We start from the raw sequence: 19,095 nt of genomic DNA, 5'->3' as shown, positions 1-19,095 counted from the left end.
ACAACTCTTATTCTGAAAGAGACAGACCGAGAAATGGATGTACGTGAACATCAGGCTTGCCAAAGTCGCTGACTTTATGCAAAGCAGGCAAGTGCAGTCAAAACACTTACAGCAATCAATTCGAGTTGTTGGGTAAAGTTTTTTCCGTGCCCCATACATTATTGAACAGTTAATTTCGTCTTTGTGCCTGCAAGACATTCCAGCTCTCAGATGACAGCTTTATCCATTAAGGAGTGCCTGGTGACAGCCGTGCAGCAAGAGCTTTGCCAGCCTGGCCTGCCGGGAGGCGCGCCTGCATCACCACCGAGAAATCCTGGGACACATCAACATCTTAATCAATATGCGAGAGTCAATTACCGGGGAAGCGAGGGCTTAAGCAGGAGCTGATGATGAGGTTCCCGTGCAAATGGACTTGATCAATACGCAGCTGAATCTCACACGTGGATTCACATCAGTCCTCCCACGGCACCCAGTCCCCAACTGGCAGGCCAATCACACCGCTCCTAGCCGCCAATCATCTGCTTTACTAGACTCATTACTGCTTTTCTTTGATTCATTCCTTTGATAGAAGTATTGGGAACAGAGAAGCAGAGTTGAGGGAAACAACCAAAGCATGCTGCCTGGACTCACAGAGAACTCATGGAGAGTTCTGCACAGACCCTGGATGGACTAGCTCAATAGTCCAAGAGACAGCGTTTCTGCAAAGATGTCTTCTCTCCACATTCTTGTTTGTTTTGTTTTGTTTTTGTTTTGTTTTAAACAAAAACAAAAAAACACTCGTTAAAGGAAAAACCAATTCAGCTTCTGAGGGAACAGTACTTCTTCACTGATGAGAAAGCTGAAACTTAGAAAGGCCAAGAGCATAGGGTTGCACCGAGTGGATTCACAGCAGGGACTAGAAACAAGGTCTTTAGATTCTAATATCTACCTAACCTAATTGAATCATAGAGCTAAGGGTTAGAGAACTGAAAAATGCAACAGACACGTGAACTAATAAAGTGAAAGGGAAACAGTTGTAGTAGGAATTTCCAGCTGGACCTTGGAGAGTGGAGAATGACTTGACAAGGGTTGGGGGAAAAGGCAGTATTCTCTGTGGGAGGGGGGCGTGTGTGTCTGATGAGCAGCATAGAGCCACATTAATAGCAAATGGCTACACTACTGTGGAAGGGGATGCACTAACAGGAGGTGAGGTGGATGGGCAGGGCAGGGCAACAATATTCAAGTCAAGTTAGTCATTGTGTTTGGAACACCAAGGCCAGGATGACAAACTTGGACTTTATCCTCTAGGGCAGTCTTTCTTAAACTAGTATGCTATGGAACACCCACCCTCTAAGATGCTTCACGAAAGAGGGCAGCAACATGAAGGACACTTGGAAGATGCTGTGTACAAAGTCATCGCCTCAAAAAAGTCATACTACATTCTAGCACATTGTCACACTCTGAGAAGACCTAGAACAAAGACATGACTTTAGCTTTCCTCAACCCAGTATACACCCACAAACAGCATTTGGATCTTCTTCAAAGAAACCTCCCTGACCAGCCAGCTAGGTGAGATTGGCTCACCTTTCAGGGGCTCCCAAAAGCATTCTGCATTTTTCTTAGAAACATTCATCACCTGTGCAGTTTTTAATTCAACGTCTACTTTTTTATTACCATGAAACTCCATTCATTTGTCTCATTGACTTCCTGGCACAGAGTAGATTCTCACTCCTCCAACGAGGGGATGTATGTGGAATACTCCAGAAATCATAGTTTGGGCAAGGCTGCTCTCCTGGGAACCACTGGAGGTTGCTTCTTGCTCGATATGTTAAACATGGCACACCTTAACAACATGAGCTGTTGATGTTGTTTCTAATGGAAAAAGGTTGAAGCCAGGGAAATCATGGTGCCAGGGAAATCAGTCCAGGAGAAAGGCGGTGAGGGACAAGCTGAACTGGGAATAGACCAATGTTTATGGCTTCAAGAGATATTTCTTGGGAAGAACTCATGGGGCTCTGCTTGATTGCCACAAAGTGTGGAGAGATTGTGAGTGTAGGCTCTGAGGAGGGACAGACCCAGATCAGAATTGAGACCCACCTCTTGCAGCATCACAGGCAGTGAGGTGACCTTGGGCCAGTCCCTTCCCATCTATGAGCTTGTTCCTCATCTGTAAAATGACAGTGGCATATGGAAGAATCTAACTAAAATTAGCTATGATTATTAATACATGGCAACCATTGTTAATATTAGGAAAGACAGGAGAGTGAGAATGGTTTTGGTATTGCAGATGTGTGTACTCAGAAAATTGGGACATTGGCTCAAATTTGAAACTCTGGGAGGAAAAGGGTTTGTTTCGGGGCATGTTGAGTTTGAAGTGAGGCAAGCATGTTAAATGTCCCACAAGCAGTTAAGCACATAGGACTGAGACCCTAAGGAGGGGTCAGCATGGGGCATGGCTGAAATTGAGAGACTAGATGAGCAACTCTATAAAGGGAACAGAAAGAAAGGGCAGAGAGCAAGAGGCTGCCTTGGGCAGCTGCCTTATTTTGGGAGCAGGAGAACGAAAAGAAAAGTCGACCTTCTTGCTGTTACCAGAAGATGCTGTGGTTCTCAGGTTGCCTTAGACAGCTGAGTAGCATCTCATCAGCCTGAGCTAAGGAAAGGCTGCTGTGTGGGCTAAAGCTTAAGTGGTACTCACAGAATATGTGGAAAGTTCCCGTGGCAACTTCTTATTGAAAATCCTCACCCCAGTTATTTTCCATTCCTGCTGAGACATCTCTGTGTCCCTCAGGTTATGGTATAAATATTTTATGAAATACAGAGGGTTGAGATATCTTAACACTTTAACTGAAAACTCATTTTTCTGAAAGTTAAAGGATACATTTTCCACTTACAAAAATATGAAACTCCAGATTGGACAAAGAAAGAGACATGTCACATTGCAATATTTTATAAAGTGTTTCTCAGGGTCTCAAAGTACTGAAGATGTTAATTCCATTCCTTTCTCCATGAGGCTTGTAAGTTTCATTATCCAAGTTTAAAGTTGGGTAAGGAGTAAGCACAGAGCCCAAAGGCTAGTAGGTGTTCCATTAATGTGTGTTCTCTCCCTTCTTATGTGATAAAGGTTGAAATGTGGTCTGTAGACTCAGGGAGGTGAATAATCTGAGATATTTCCAGGCTACGTTTAATGCCATTAGCAGGGGTTAGAGGAGAGAAAAGAGAAGAAACTTAATTAGAAGGAGAATAGACTAGGCACAGTGGCTCACGCCTGTAATCCCAGCACTTTGGGAGGCCGAAGCAGGTGAATCATGAGGTCAGGAGGTTGTGACCATCCTGGCTAACACAGTGAAACCCCGTCTCTACTAAAAATACAAAAATTACCCGAGCATAGTGGTAGGCGCCTGCAGTCCTAGCTACTCAGGAGGCTGAGGCAGGAGAATCGCTTGAACCTGGGAGGTGGAGGTGGAGGTTGCAGTGAGGCGAGATCGTGCCACTGCACTCCAGCCTGGGCGACAGAGCAAGACTCCATCTCAAAAAAAAAAAAAAAAAAAAAAAAAAAAAAAAAAAAAACAGGAGTGGAATAGAAAAGATATTCTCATTCTGAAAGGCAACTAGAGAATACTTTATGATGAGGTGGAACTGCAGGATCCCTGAATAGAGAAAATGATCCATAGTTTATGAACGAGTGTAGACCTCAACACTGAAAAGTGGTCCTTTTGCTAACTGCCCAGAAAGAGTCACACAGCCTCTGCCAATCCAAGTTCTGGCAAAATCATCTTAGCTCCAACTCTCTCTGTGGATCACAACCACCCTATGAAGAACAAGAACATGTGAAGGGACCAAGGAATGAATGTCACCAGGCTACATCGATCCTGCGCCCGCTCACAATCTCCACCGAGGTTTGTGGGTCTAGAATCCTGTTCCTACTTTATTATACCTGTGGCTTAGGGAATTAAGCAGCTCGGGGGAAGCATGGTTTTTGATACCAAAGAGCATCTTGCTAACTCAAAGTCTGTGTCCTGGGCTTTTTTATCAGAAGTGGGTGGGTAACACGTGAGAAAAAAAAAAAAAAAATTTGGCCCCATAAAGGGATCCGGAAAGAATGACATATTTGTCTGTTAAGTATAAATATGAACAGCCATGGAGATATGGTCCTGTGATGCTAGGTTTTCACTCCAGCAACATTCATCTATTGCCAGGAAACGCTAGATTTAGTACCTGAGGGACTGGAGTTTCAAATACCTTATACTTTTTTTTTTTTTTTAATACTCTGCCAAGAATTTAAATTGGTAAAAGCTGGGGACTGACAAAACTTGATCCCCAAGAGCTTTTCTGGCACTGGTTTATCAGAGAATACGGTGCCATTATTTTTATTATAATTATTATTTTTTTCTTTGGTGGGGCGAGAGCTCATTTATAACCCAAAGACTTCTACTCCCAGATGTATTGTTCTTTTTTTTTCTTTTTTAAATCCCAATGCTTAAATAAACAGAGGCTTTGCCTTTTGTGGTGGCCTAAGACGCTGTCATTGGATTTACACGCAAGGGGGTGGTTGCAAGCCTTTTCATGTTTTTAGATCAGATCAGAAAGAGTTGAAAGGAGAAAGGTAATTTTAGGAAATGTGTTTCCACCACTTCCACACTGTACATACCTTCCTCCCAAGCCTCAGGTCTCCACCATGCCCTGACACCAAAATCACTTAACAGGGCTTTGCAAAGAGGGCCTGCTGGCCCCAAACTGGGACAGCTGTGGAAGAGCAGAAAAGGCCAACATGAGTTAGAAAGCTTGGGTTTGAGTCCTGGCACCATCATTTTTTAGCCATTCAACTTTGGACAACTTAGCCTCTCTTCGATTTTTCATCTGTAAAATGATAATTGGATTTTCCTGGGAGGGTCGTCGAGAGGATGAAATTAAACTAGACAAATTATGTGAAAATGCTTGGCGCTGTGAGTTTTTTAAACGACAACCCATAAACGATGAGTCCAGGGAAGGAGGAAGAAGGGAGAGAACATCATGGAGCAGTATTGTGGATTTCTCTCCAAGGTTAGGCTCTTGACATAGACATTCTAGCGGAGAAAACAACTGCCACCACAGAGACACATAAAACAAGAAGATACTATTTACGGTACAACATCTTTATGGTCCCTCATTGCTCCCCGCAGCCATATTCCCGACTGCCTTCAGATCCTCCACTGATTTTACCCACGAGCAATTTCCAGGGTCAGCTCACCTCTCTTCTGCCCAGGGCAGCGGCGGCAGCAGCAGCAGCCCTGGCATGTCCAATCTGGCTAGAAATGATTTGAGTTTTATTATACAATTAGATCAAGTCTCTTAGGTGTAGTAGCCTTCCACATACTTAGAAGAATAGATTAGCCATTAGGACTTTGTATATTTTTCCCAGTAATTGACACCACATCCCATTTTCCTCACCAAAGGGAAAAATAACCACATAAAACAATCATGATTTGGGGGGTAGGAGGTGGGGAAACGGGGCATTCACAATGCAACAATGTCTCAGTCCCACCTCAATCTCCTTCCTTTGCCCAGCTTTGCATGTCTTTAGGAGCCAGGCAGAGCAGGCCTCCGGTTTGTTTTATTTTGTTGTTTTTCACTTCCAGAGCCCCTCAGGCTCGGAGTCCTAAACACTTGACTAAGAATAAACCAGGCATCATCTCTGCCACCGAGAAACGGCAGCCGCCACTGGACAGGAGCCTGGACATTCTTTAAAAGCCCATGTAAACATCACCAGAACAGAATTGGTTTTCTTTCTTTTTTTGTTTCTTTCTTTCCTCCAGGGTATGGGATGCCTCCAGGGTATCCCAGGATGGGTCTATTAGAAACCCTTTCCCTCAGGAGCCCCTTTCTTGTCCTGGTCAGAAAAGAAGTGGGGCTATCGTGGGGTGGTCCAAGCAGTGGTGAGTTGAGGCTCTTTGGTATCCAAGTTAGGAGAAGGAGAGAAACAAAGAGCTCGAAGTCCAGAGGGTTCACACCACACATCCGTTTTTTTGTCCCGTCTCTTCAACCACTGTAAGTTTAGATTTGGAATAGAACAGGGGGAAACCCATCTTACTGAGGGATTTAAACAGAAACCAGTGCAATCCCCGAGGTTGGCTTTGCCTGTATTTGGCATGGCACATATCTGCAATGGGCCTCTATGTTGCATCTCAGTCAAAAGCAGACACCTCAGCCCAGCAGTCTGCATCCACACAAGCAAAACACAACAGATGTTCTCAGATGTCTGGTCAAACATTTGTTTCCTTTGGTCATATTCTAGCCGCCCAAACTCAGATTCCAACTGCAAGGCCTGGTGGCACTAACAGACATTTTTTTTTTTGTTCCATCCATTGCTGCAAAACATCTGTGAGCTAAAGATTCCTCCCAATTGCAACAATCTTTGTGCCAAGGCTTGGTGGGTCCTTGACAGCTTCCACGTCTGCCCATAGGCCTGAGGCCTCTCTGGTGCAGACACAGGACTTCAGAGAGAGGTAGTCACTGTTCCCAGTCCCTCCCTTTCTTCTTGGATGGACCATCAGACAATACAGCTAGCAGTACCAGAATCAGTAGACATGAAGTGTTTTCGTACATTTTTCAGCTTGGGTCGATGTGTCCAAAGGGACTCTTTGCTGACACATCTGGGCTGGTTCCTTGGAGAGAAGCTGAAATGCCCATTTTCCAATGAGATCAATAAACTCACTCAGCTCTCACTACAGACCATTCCTCAGGTAGCCTCCAACAAGTCAGGGTGTAGTGGACTTTCATTGTGGCAATGTGACCCAGTGTGCCACCAGGGACTTGTACTTCAAGCTGAGTCTGCTTTCCTGAGGACAAAGGCAAAGCCCTAAAGCTTTCAATTTGGTCCCCAAGGACCATGGAAAATTACAAGATGGAAAGTGACCTTTCTTTGGCCACAACTGATGATGACTTGTGAACATGTCTTTTGCCCAACTTGGCTTTAGCTAAAACCTACTGTTTTGAATAAAACTTGGGCCATTCTCCACCCTCTTCTTACCCTACCTCTAGGCACCACTGCCAAGTCCTAAGAGGCCCTGCCTCTTTTTAACAAGGATCACAAAATGAAGCTGTAATCATAGCCTCTCTTGCTGGTTCAGAAAATAGGCAGATGTGATTTTTCTTTTTTTTTTTTCCTTCTCAACATACCTATGTCTCTTCATTATTTTTTAAACTTTCTCTTACTGTTCCCCCACTTCTGCCCTCACTGTTCTTAGCTGGGGGCCAAGTTCAATCAAGCATCCCCCAGTCGGCACCAAATGGGCATCTGAGGGTAACAGGGTGCAGTGGCACTTTCCTGCCCCCTTCTTTCTCCAGCTGCCAGAATAAACCCAGCTGGGTCCCTCAGCCGACACAGGCCCCTAATTTAAGTTTAATAGTACAGCATTTTTACTACTTTTGGCCAGGCCGTTTTGAGAAAGGGTAATACATGTGAAAAATATACCCTAAAAAAATCTGTTTAGAAAACAATTCCGGTCTAAGCGCTCTATGCTCTCAGTTTCTGGCCCTCTTTTCAGGAAAGCAGCTCCAGCAACCACACCATTTAGATCCATTTTGGGGTGGGGGGGGTTCCATTTCCTTCCTATGGGATTTATTAGGGTTTTTTTTTTTTTTTTTTTTTTGCTATGTTTCTTTCCCTATGCTGGTTTACTGCCTTGTATCTACCTATCCCCAAGGAGTTTAAAAACCTCAAGTAAGTATTATTAGATTTTTCTTAGTGTATTTTTGGATATTTCTGGTGGAGAGTATGTGGTCGGGATCTGCGTGTCTGTGCTGGGAGGGTGGTGGGCTACATGCCCAGTGATGATGACCGTGAAGGCCCGGGAGAGTCAGCAGAGCCTCCCGAGCATGCGTGGAAAATGGAATTGCCCCTTGCTTTCATGGTAGTGAAAACCCTACTGGTTAAAGGTTGAGGCACCTGGTAGGCTTTTAGCAAGTATCCATTTTGTAGACAAGGGAAAGAGAGAACATTAGGTACCATTTATTGAACTTCTACTTTGCATTTCATAATTGGTGCTGTATGTAGTTTATTTCATTCAACCCTCACAGCAGCACTGGGATGATGATGTTCTTCACTACACAGAGGAAGAAACTTCAGAGGTTAAAAGAGATATGGTTACTTTCTGTAGCACACGTGGAATCAGGCAGGATTCTCAACCAGGTCTGCCTTTCTACCAGAAAGAATCTAAACTGGGTGAAATTACTCAAAACCACGATCCCCACTCCCCAAAAGACAAAATATATTGACTGGGAACCACGAGTAAATCTTTGGGCCTGTTAGAAAGAGGCAACTGGTATAGAATCATTGCCTTGAGACATTTGAAGAATTCAGTTCATTTCTCTGGGCTTCCTCCTCCTCTGAAAAAGGAGCATGTTGGGCTTGATTCAAGAGAGCAAGGCGACCTCACAAGTTCTGTTATCCCCAGCAACCCCCAGGGCTGCCCTGTGCGCCATGGCAGACGTCACTAACAGACAACATGTAGGGCCTCAGACTCCTTCTCTACACAACATTGTAAGCAGCTACTAACAACATTCTCACTGCCCTTCAAGGCAGCACAGCCAGCTGTGGCATCCCCCAACCTCCAGTCATCTGTTCATCTCCTTCATGATTTTGACTGTATCTATCCTCCCTGTCATCTCAATATATTTATTTAATTGATTTACAGTGATTCTCTTTTTTGTAAGCCAAAGAATAGCCTTTTTCTAAGAATAATATCCCTGATTTAATGTGGTAACAATAAGATTTTTAATTTTTTTTAAAGTACATAATTATATAATTTTTAAATAAAGTTGTCCAGGATCCATTGAAGGTTAACTTGACATGTTTTCAACACTTTCTATGATGTTGGCATGGCAGGAAGACCAGAGATTTGAGGCTCAAAGAGACTTAGTTGGAACCCCTGCTCAATCTTGTACCAGTTCTGTGGCCTTGAGCAAATTATGTAATCTTTTTGAGTCTCAATTCCCAATTATGGGAATAATAAGCCTTTCTTTGCTACACTGTCTTGAGGTTTAAAGTTAACTTATGCAATAATCTGCACGGAGCTCCTGGCACAGTCTTTGGTACAAGGTAGATGTTCAATAAATGGCCACCATTGCAATTGTCTGTGTGCTAATACACTGTGTTGCTGGTATCACAATCCCCAGTGCAGTGTGAAAGTCCCTTTCTTTCCTGAAACCCAAGCTAGATCCCATCTGTTCAAATGCACTGGAACTCCCAGAATGTAGGAGGATTGAGGGTCCTGAAAGATGATGTTCTTTAGGGACAAATTTTTACCCAAAGAAGGTAGGTCCTTACAGAATTCTGTCATTGCTGTCCTCTCAGAGGAGCCTGGCAGCAAAGTCACAGGAACATGGCTTTCGTAATAAGACTGTCATCATTAGGGAGCCATTTTATTTTTGTGATACTGTCATCCCCAGGGCCCAGCACACCTGATTACGTAAGTGGCTTTTCTTTCCTTCCTCGTCTCTGTTATTTCTTCTAATGTTTTTCTTCTTCTGAAGGATGGGAAAAATGAAGCATATCTATGAACAAGGCCTGTAAGTTGGGGACTGGAGTAGAAAATACAAAACAACCATTGCCTGTCCCTGTGACCAGCTGGACTGCCAGTGAGGCCCTGTTTTTATTTCTCCAAGCCCAGCTGAACATACCTATTTTATCAGTTGACTTCGTCAATACAAAGCAGCAAGTGACACTGAAACACCTGTATTTTGAGGCCCTGGTCGTCCAAATTTGCCTGTGAAAAGTAGATGACACAGTAGCACAACAATGAATCCTCCCCCATGTTTTAGCCTGAAAGATGCCTTTGCTTATTTACTTAAAGAAAGGAGGGAAAGGAGTGGCAAACTGCATGTGTCCTGAAAGAATTCAGGAGTTATTCCTGGCGCTCTCTTTCTATGAACTCGGAGGTTTGGGGATAGGAGAAATGAGAAGGAAAGATGTGTCTCCAGAGTAAATGGTGAGATCTGCTCTCTCTGCTCCTGCCCACTCCCATATTGTATTCTCATTGAGGTCCTAACCAGCTGCTCTTAGAATGGGGGCTGAGGAGGGTGAGAAGTCTACGGCCTCACTGATGCTGCTGGGGACAGATGTAGGTCCAAGGGTGATCATTTCTGCCAGGCGGAGGGGAGAGAAATTTCTGATAAAAACAATATAACTCAAAAAAAAGGGAAGAACCAAAATCATGCCTGGAATGTAGGGAATTCACAGGGATGGGAAAGAAGATGAATAAAATGTCTGAAAAGGACACAGGAGGACAGGCAAGCAGCACATCTCCACCTCTGATTCTGCTCAACAGAACCCGTATCTTCCCATCAGACAATGGCAAATACCTGGGCGACCGCCAGTCACCTCATTCTCTGACCGGCTGTGAACTTAGACACTCACAGTGTGTGCGTACATGTGTATGCAGAGCAATTAAAAAGGAAAACTGAAGACGAAACAAATCAATGTTTACAGATTCATAATAAGTTCCTTTCCATATATTTATTTATTTTCTCTTTCGCCACTAAAGAAGCAACAGCAAACTTGCAGGGAGCAGTTGTTGCCAGAGGGTGAATCATGGCTCTATTGATTTGATTATGTAAAAGCTCAGAGGAACCTAAAGCCAGATACAGAAATATCTCATAGCCCTGAACCCTATGGGACACACACTAGTAAAAAAGCAATCTTTATATTGTTCCTGATAAAAGCATCATTAGTTTCCTCATAGTGAAACCATTTCTCTGCTGATACAGTATATGGTTTTCTTTTTCTCCAGAATCCACTCAGACATAATTAACACTCAGTTACTAGACTTGAGGTTCCCTGGGGTGAGCTGCTCAAGTTGGGGAGGGGGATGAGGGGGCTAGAGATGGAAAGAAAGAAAGACTGAGAGAGGGGTGGGAAGGGAGGGAGGGGGCAGGGAGGAGAGAAGAGATAGGAGAAGGAGGGAGGCAGAGGCGGGTAGGGTGGGGGTACAGTATTGAATCGATCCTTCCTTGGCCTTCCTGAACACCGCCCGGTTGCCTACATTGCGCGGGAGATGAGAGCCAGCGCGGTGGCGCCCTCTGCTGGGCCTGCTTTCCCTCCTCGCCACGCAGTCTGGACCAAGCCCCAAGCCATGCAATTCCGGGGACTCCTCTCTCCACCCCTTGTTCTTTGCTTCCTTAGGAATAGCACTCCAGCCATCGCCTTCCCGTGAGAGAAGTCTGGACTGACCTCTCTGCTGACAAATGCCCACAGACGTGCTCACAGTTTGTGCTAAAACTGCAGCAGCAGCAACAACAGACAGCAATATGCTCTGCCTCCTTGTCCCTGTCAGTGTAGGCAGTGGCTCCCTGAAAAGCCCTTGAATAAACAGTGTTGCTGGGGTCAGAAGGGCTGGTCTTGGATGGGATCTTAAGATTTAAAGGTTTGCAGAAATAGAGCCTGGAGGGTCTTTACATATCTCTATTTGATAGCTGGATGGCTAATGCCTATAAGCCCCAGGGACAGGTCCTGACTGCCCACAGGAATGGGCTCTGGCTTAGGGAGCCTGCATACCAGGGAACTCTGTGTTCATCTCCAACTGGGCCTCAGCTTCAGTAAAGATAAGAGAAAAATGCCAAATGTATTGCTCATCCTATGGACTTCTAAGCAATTAATGGCCCTTTCAGGAAAAATAAAAATTGTTGATTTTAGAATTCTTGGATGTGAATTTGAATTCACTAAGAAGACAGAAACCAAGTCACTTTACAAGGAGTCTATTCTTGCACCTTTCGTGTATATTAACAAGCCCAAGGATGTATATACATACACATACACGCACACACTCTCACACACACATGCATATGGTGGGTATTAGAACATAAATGCATGAACACTTTCACATGCAGGGACACCCAACCAGAACCACATGTACACAGACTTCCAAACACATATATACAGATGTCTTCATGTAATCCCATATGGACTGCATCTTCCAGCCACAGACTCACCCTCCCCGCCTTCCTCCCTCTGTTCCAAAGTTGTGTGAAACTTGGGAAATTTCCTCTGGGAGTCATCCTATTGCTCTATTGTTCCATCCTGAAGGCCCTTCCAGGGACCCCTTCCCAGATAGCCAAGTCTGCGTGCTCCCACTGGCACCACATCTCTGTACGTTCATTAGTTTAGGCAGATCACAGGGGATTTCAGTAAAGATTTCTGGAAAAATTTAAAGAACAAAGCTCTGAGGTCAGGCAGGTTTATTGGCTAACAGCATGGATTCTGAGCCAGATTGTCTGCGTGCACCCCAGTGCTGTCACGGACTAGTGATGTGCCTTGGTTGCCTCATCTGTAAAATGGAAATAACAACAGTACCTGCCTAATGGGGTTGTGATGGTCATAAAATGGGTTAATATTCAGAATCTGCTGCAACAGTATCTGACACATAATAACCACTATATAAATCTTTGTCAAATAAAAGTACATAACCCAGGCTGGTTGTGCTATTTCCTGAGTAATCCTGGGGGCCTTTTCCCCTATCTCTCATTAGGTAAAAGGAAGAAAAGAACACAAAGAAATGATGACCAGGGCCATGCACAGTGGCTCACACCTGGAATGTCAGCACTCTGGGAGGCCGAGATGGTGGATCACTTGAGCCCAGGTGCTGGAAACCAGGCTGGGCAACACGCCGAAACCCCGTCTCTAAAAAAAAAAAAAAAAAAACAAAAATCAGCCAGGTGTGGTGGTGCATACCTATAGTCACAGCCACCAGGAGACTGAGATAAGAGGACCACCTGAGCCCGGGAGGTCAAGGCTGCAGTTAGCTGGTATCACACCATTGCACTACAGCCTGGGTGACAGAGTGAGACCCTATCTCCAAAAAAAAAAAGGAAAGAAAAAGGAAAAGATATGATGACCAGACAGACACATCCTTGATACTTTTTCCATCTTAGGGACCCTTTCCTGTACCTCATTGATTAGCTTTATTATACATTATAATAGCATCATGACCTGCAGTCAGTTTGAAAATCTGCAATGCCTCCTCATCTGCAAAGCCTATTGAAAATCCCTTTTAGTGTACATGATTTTAAAAGTCAGATATAGGCAACTTTTAAACCTCATTTTTATTTTAAGTTCTGGGATACACGTGTAAAACGTGTAGGTTTGTTGCATAGGTATACGTGTGCCAGGGTGGTCTGCTGCACCCATCAACGTGTCATCTAGGTTTTAAGCCCCACATGTAGTAGCTATTTGTCCTAATGCTCTCCCTCCCCTTGTACCCTACCCCCCAACTGGCCTCCATGTGCTAAACCTCATTTAAACATTCATTTGAACCTTCTCCATTGATTTTCACCCCTTTTAAAAGGTAGAATTGTCAAAAAGTAGAATACTTGATGTTTTAGATTCCCTTCCTTATTTCTTTTTTATCCTTCCTGTTTTCCCATGGAAGTATGATTAACAGTGAACACGGTGATTAGGGTCACAAGATACGTTGGCCAGTGAGCTTTAAACAATCAATGCATTAGGAACAAAGCCGGACCCTGACATGATGGTCGGTCTTAGTAGGAAGCCTAATAATGAAGCATGCCTCCATATTTTCTTTAAATGTCTGTTCAACATTTTTGTGGAGGAGTAAGGGAAAGAGAAAGAGGACAGCTGATAAAAGTGATAGGTCTCTCCTTTGCTCTTCTAACAATTCTGCTCTGCCTCAAATTTGCATATCCCACTCAAATAAACAAAAGTTCTGCAGCAAACGAGACCTGATTTCCTTTGAAGATGAAAAGACATGCAAGTATTGTGAAACCCCAACCTACTGCAAAGAATATTTAGTTGAAATATTCCATCTACACATGTACTTTTGATGAATACAACTTTTCTCATCTTGTTACATTTCCAGTAAGGTTTAGCATTAAGTGATACTTCAGTGCGCCCATAGGAAGCAATGCCCCTAAAAACTGCACATAGACCCCACTCAGCAGCTAGTTTTGATTAGGAGGGAATTTTTTTCATAGATGCCTTTCTAGCTCTGGGTCAGAGAAGACCCAAGACACTGCCTGTGGTGGCATCTGTCCTCTGGAATGGCCCTGTGTTGCTCTTTGAAGGTCTTCTCATTCCAGGAATAACCTGGAAGACCCATGACTTCCTAAGTTGACATCCACACTCAACCCCCAGAGCAAACTTGGTGGTTTCCACAGGAAAACATTCTTTGCCCTGTTTTTCCCTCTCAACCTCATATACCTAACCTATCTTTACAACATGGACTTTAAGAACCCACAAAATCTGTAGTGCCTTCTTGATAGTGAGTCTTGATAGAAATATTAAATCAGGCACAGAGTTATTTCAGACCAAAGTGGTGCCTAACTGGATTCTAACTAATTGAAAATTACTAAGGCATGGGTAACCCTTAGTTAAATGAAATAGTCAATTAACCACTACAACTTTACTTACCCAGTCATGCTAAGTAGGAGCTTGCTATGGCCATGATGTGACTTTTCCTATAGATGTATGGTTTCTGTCATTAACATATGTGCTTTAAGGCTTCTCAGTTACCCCCAGTAAAGTGGATGGAACTTACCCAGCTTGAGCATGACCAGCCAGACACACCAGTGGGAAAACAAGCTAGTGGTGGTTACTGTTTGTGGCAGGCATCAAAGAAAACAAACCAGACCATGTGGGAAATGAAATCAAGAGACTCACTTCATTCCCAGTCTGCCCAGTCTAACTAGACACAGGCAACATGAAGACATTTTCCTCTTTCTCGCACACCCACCACTATCTCCTCAAAGGCCTATTGGTGCGGAAAATTCTATTTGGGGAGGGGCCAAGATCAGACTGTGGGCATGACCTATGTAAGACTCAGATGCAAACATTACAGAAAATCTGTCTGCATCTACCTGAACATGAGGGGCCTGTAAGAAAATCCCAGCAGCTCTACACAACCTAACCTCAGTAGTCACAATTCCCTGCCCAAACTGTGTTCTCTTCTACTTTGACTGCTCAAAAAACTTCTACTCATTCTTTATAGTCCAGCTCAAATATCTCCTCTTTCAGAATGGCTTTCAGACTCTCACCCCCACCCAGGCAGGAAGAGGCTCCTCCCCGCTGGACTCCGCCAGCACTCTGTTCACGCCTTTTTTTAAATCTCAACTCTACCAATTATGAGCTGTCCCTGTAAGTAAAATGGGGATAATGTCAGTACCTATCTCATAGTGTCGTTGTGAGGGTTGAGTTAATGCAAGTAGAACCTCTCTGGCAATGGTGGGCACACAGTAAACTATCAATACATCCTGGCCGCGGTTGTTAGTGCACAGTGTGCAATGGACTGTAATCATCTGCCTGCTATATTTAGAACTGTGTGCTTCTCGGAATGCTTCTCAGAGCTCCATCAAAACAATCCTATAATCTAGTCTAATGAGGTGCATAACTAAGATAAACCTTCATCCTTCTGGTTTTATTAACTGACAATTGTGAGAGTCACACATTTCTTGAATGTTGTTGACATTTCTGAGTGCTCCTATGGGCCTGCGTGGTGGTTTTTAAATATCCACAAATAGGCCGGGCATGATGGCTCACACTTGTAATCCCAGCATTTCGGGAGGCCGAGGCGGGAGGACTGCTTGAGGCCAAGAGTTCAAGATCAGCCTGAGCAACATGGCAAAACCTGGTCTTTACAAAAAACTTAAAAAGTTAGCCAGGCACGGTGCTGCTCACCTGTAGTCCTAGCTACTTGGGAAGCTGATGCAGAAGTTTGAGTTTTCAGTGGGCCATGATCACACCACTGTACTCTAGCCTGGGTGACAGAGTGACAGCCTGTTTCCAAAAATGGAAAATAAAATAAAATAGAAATAATAAATATCCACGAATACTTTGATATTATTTCCTTCAATAGGTATGCCCTAATTCCCTCTCTGAAATGCGAGCTGTACTTAGTGACTTGTTCTAAGGAATGGAGTGTGCCAGAGAGCCAGTGTGGGTCTCCCAGGATTCAAACATAAATGGCACCAGGACTTCCTCCTTTACCTTGGATTACTCACTCTGGGGAAAGCTGGCTGCCATGTCATGAAGACACTCAAGCAGCCCCAGGGGGAGGTCCACGTGGCAAGGAAGTGGGGCTTCCTGCCAACAGCCAACAAGGAGCTGAAATCTCTTGCCAATAGCCATTGGGTGAGCCATTTCAGAAGTGGGTCCTCCAGCCCCAGTCATGGCTTGGAGAGCCGTGGAGAGGCTACAGCCATGGAGAGACCTGGAGCTGGAACTCCTAAGCTATGCCACTCTGAAATGTCTGACCCACAGAAACTAAGAGAATTAATGTTTATTGTTTTAAGCTGCTAAATGTTGGGGTAAGCTATTATGCACCAATAGATAACTAATATAGATGATGACAGTACATTTTGAGTTAGCTTTCTGTCTGAAAGTGACATGCCTTTGAGTGGAAAGAGAGAGAAGGCAGAGAATAGGATTGGTAATTTATTGCAAAACTTAATGTGCTAGGTAAAGAGACAACTCTTGTCATCTCTCCCAAGGGCTGGCCAGGCTGCTACTCCTCGGGGGTGCCATGACCTCCCGGAGGCTCCCCTCCTGGAGAGGGCTTGGTCTGCTCATGGGGAAAGGAGCGCCCATGCATAGGGAAAGGAGGGTAGCATGCTGCTACCCCTGCATTCTGCTGGCTGCTGGTCACTGGCTAAAAAGCCAACCTGAAACAGTTTGTGAATATCTTCAGTTCCCTGCAGAACCCACCCAGAGTAGGAAAAAACCACCCAACCCAAGGACCCGAGTCACACCTAGACTCTGCCCCTTAAGTCTAGAGCTTGGAAAAGTCATGCAATCTCTCAAAGCCTTGGTTTTTCTCATCTGAGAGACGGGAATAACAAAAGTATCTGTCTTTTGTGTTGTGGGGAAAAAATGAGATAAATACATGAAGAATTTTAAAAACCACAGTTTGATGGTGTGATATCATTTCATATATCATACCACACCATATCATATCATAGTTTTGTTTTTTTCCACAGTCCACATAGACGCCCAGTAATCTCAAAATCACTCAGTAATTCCCTACTGCCCTAGAGAAATGTTATTTGATAAGTTTATATAAAGATCGAAAGAGAATGCCTGGAGATAGGTAGCCCAAACAGATGACTTTTAACTTACAAAATTTTAAGGCAGCAATGGAAGAGAGATTGGAAAAAAGGGCAACTATCTGGTACTCCTTCAGATAGATCAGATAGCAGGTCTACTCTCCTTGACAAAGGAGGCTTTTGGCAGCGTGAGCAAAATGGCCTAAATACATAGAATGCCCTTGTTGCCAATTTGAAATAGGAGGTGCATCTCTCCCGGTTTTAGAACAGTCCCGCCTGCAGATGGGGCCTGTAGTGTCTGACCCTTTGAATTCCTTCCGGTTTTATGATTTCATCTTTACTACATCCTCCTCCTTCCTCCCCTCCTCACCTCCACCTCCACACACTTCTACTTTGTCAGACAAAACCCAGAAATATTGAAATGTGGTCTGAGTATCACGGCAGCCAGGAAGTTGAGAGAACAGGTTAAAACTATTTTCTTAACTCCCAGCTTCTTTCCAGGAAATATAGCACTTACAATATATAGATAAATAGCCAGAGCCATTTAGATGATCTTACTTGTCCTTTCCCACTTGTCAAAGCGTCGAGCTACCAGCATGTTGGGCCCTATTTAAGTAAATGGACCCCTCCCTCAGCCATAAACAGTGGCTCTTCTCTGTGGTTTTGTTCATAGAATTAGGCCACAGGCACTCCAGAGGATTCCCAACCAAGTAAACTCTGCTTATCTGAATTAGTTACTAGGCGTCCCCCTTCTTAAGGGTTAGTTCTTAGTAATAACACTGCTTAGGTCATAGTCAAGGTCATACCGACTGGAGCCAACTTCAATTTCCAGGCTTCTAAGACACATTTTAGAGAAAGCCTCTCAAACTCTCTGCCTCTGAAAATGGCCTGACAGGGCAAAACATCCAGCAAAACAAGGAGGGTTTATTGTGAATATCCACAGTCATGGGCAGGAATTGGAAAACTGTTAGCATTAGAGACAGTTTCATCAGTTTTAGAGACTAGTTCTCTCTTGTCTCTCCATCTCTTTCCTTCTTCTTTCTTGTCTCTCACACTCTGCTTCTCCCTGTACATCTCTTTCTCTTCCATCCTTCAGTGACCTACATTCACCCTGTCACCACGTTTTTGCACCACGTATTTTCCCTGCCTCATAGCTCCTGTGTCCCTGTAATATCTACTTCCTCATCTCAGAATTTGTTTCCCCAGGATCTTGTCCAGCCTGATTCTACCCCAGGATGTCCTTTCTACTTCAGCTCCCATCGATGATACCTCATTGCATTCTCTCAGCTCAAATGAAGATCTTGGTTGATTCAGCGCATCTTTTGGAGGGTCAGGCCATGCCTTGTGTCTGTGGCTTGGCTTCCTTAGAGCACTGCCCATTCCTGGTCCAGTCATCCATACCTGGTCCAAGTCATATGGTATCCAAGATGACAGCCCTACGACTTTTAAGCAGAAGCTGTAGGGAGGGAAGTTTCTCCAAGAAGGGGAACGGTGGCATGCCAGGTGGTCTTAGTGCTATACCAGCATAATCAAGGTGAGAAGTGTGACTAAGGCAGGTGACTGGTCTCATCTGAGAGTCATCCAGGTTTCCTTCATTATCCCCATATTTACAAGTAAAGACCATTAAATGGCTGGGTGCAGTGGCTCACGTCTGTAATCCCAACACTTTGGGAGGCCAAGGCGGGTGGGTCACCTGAGGTCAGGAGTTGGAGACCAGCCTGGCAGACATAGTGAAACCCTGTCTCTACAGTGTTCACACTAAGTATATAGCAGGGCTGTTCTATATCAGGAGAATAGGATTCCAAACTGGTTAACTCCAGGCCTCAGGAAGGCTGAGTCTATTTGTTATTCACAACTGGTCATCTGAGTCCCTTGGTACCCAGAGTAAAGCCAAGTGCTTCCTGAGGCTGGAGTTGCAGCTCTGAGTATCAGTGAAGCCTGATTTATTGAGTTGCAGAGGCTGGTTATCATGCTACTTGGGATCAGATTCCTTGTGAGTCATATAATAAACCCATGGCTTAATTTGGAAACTCCTTGAAGCATAAGCATATACCAATGATGTCCCAAAGAAAAACAATTTTGTAACTG

Source organism: Trachypithecus francoisi, unplaced genomic scaffold (genome assembly GCF_009764315.1).
Source record: "Trachypithecus francoisi isolate TF-2019V2 unplaced genomic scaffold, Tfra_2.0 Lachesis_group16, whole genome shotgun sequence".
Lineage (NCBI taxonomy): Eukaryota > Metazoa > Chordata > Mammalia > Primates > Cercopithecidae > Trachypithecus > Trachypithecus francoisi.
This window is presented reverse-complemented; position numbering follows the sequence as displayed.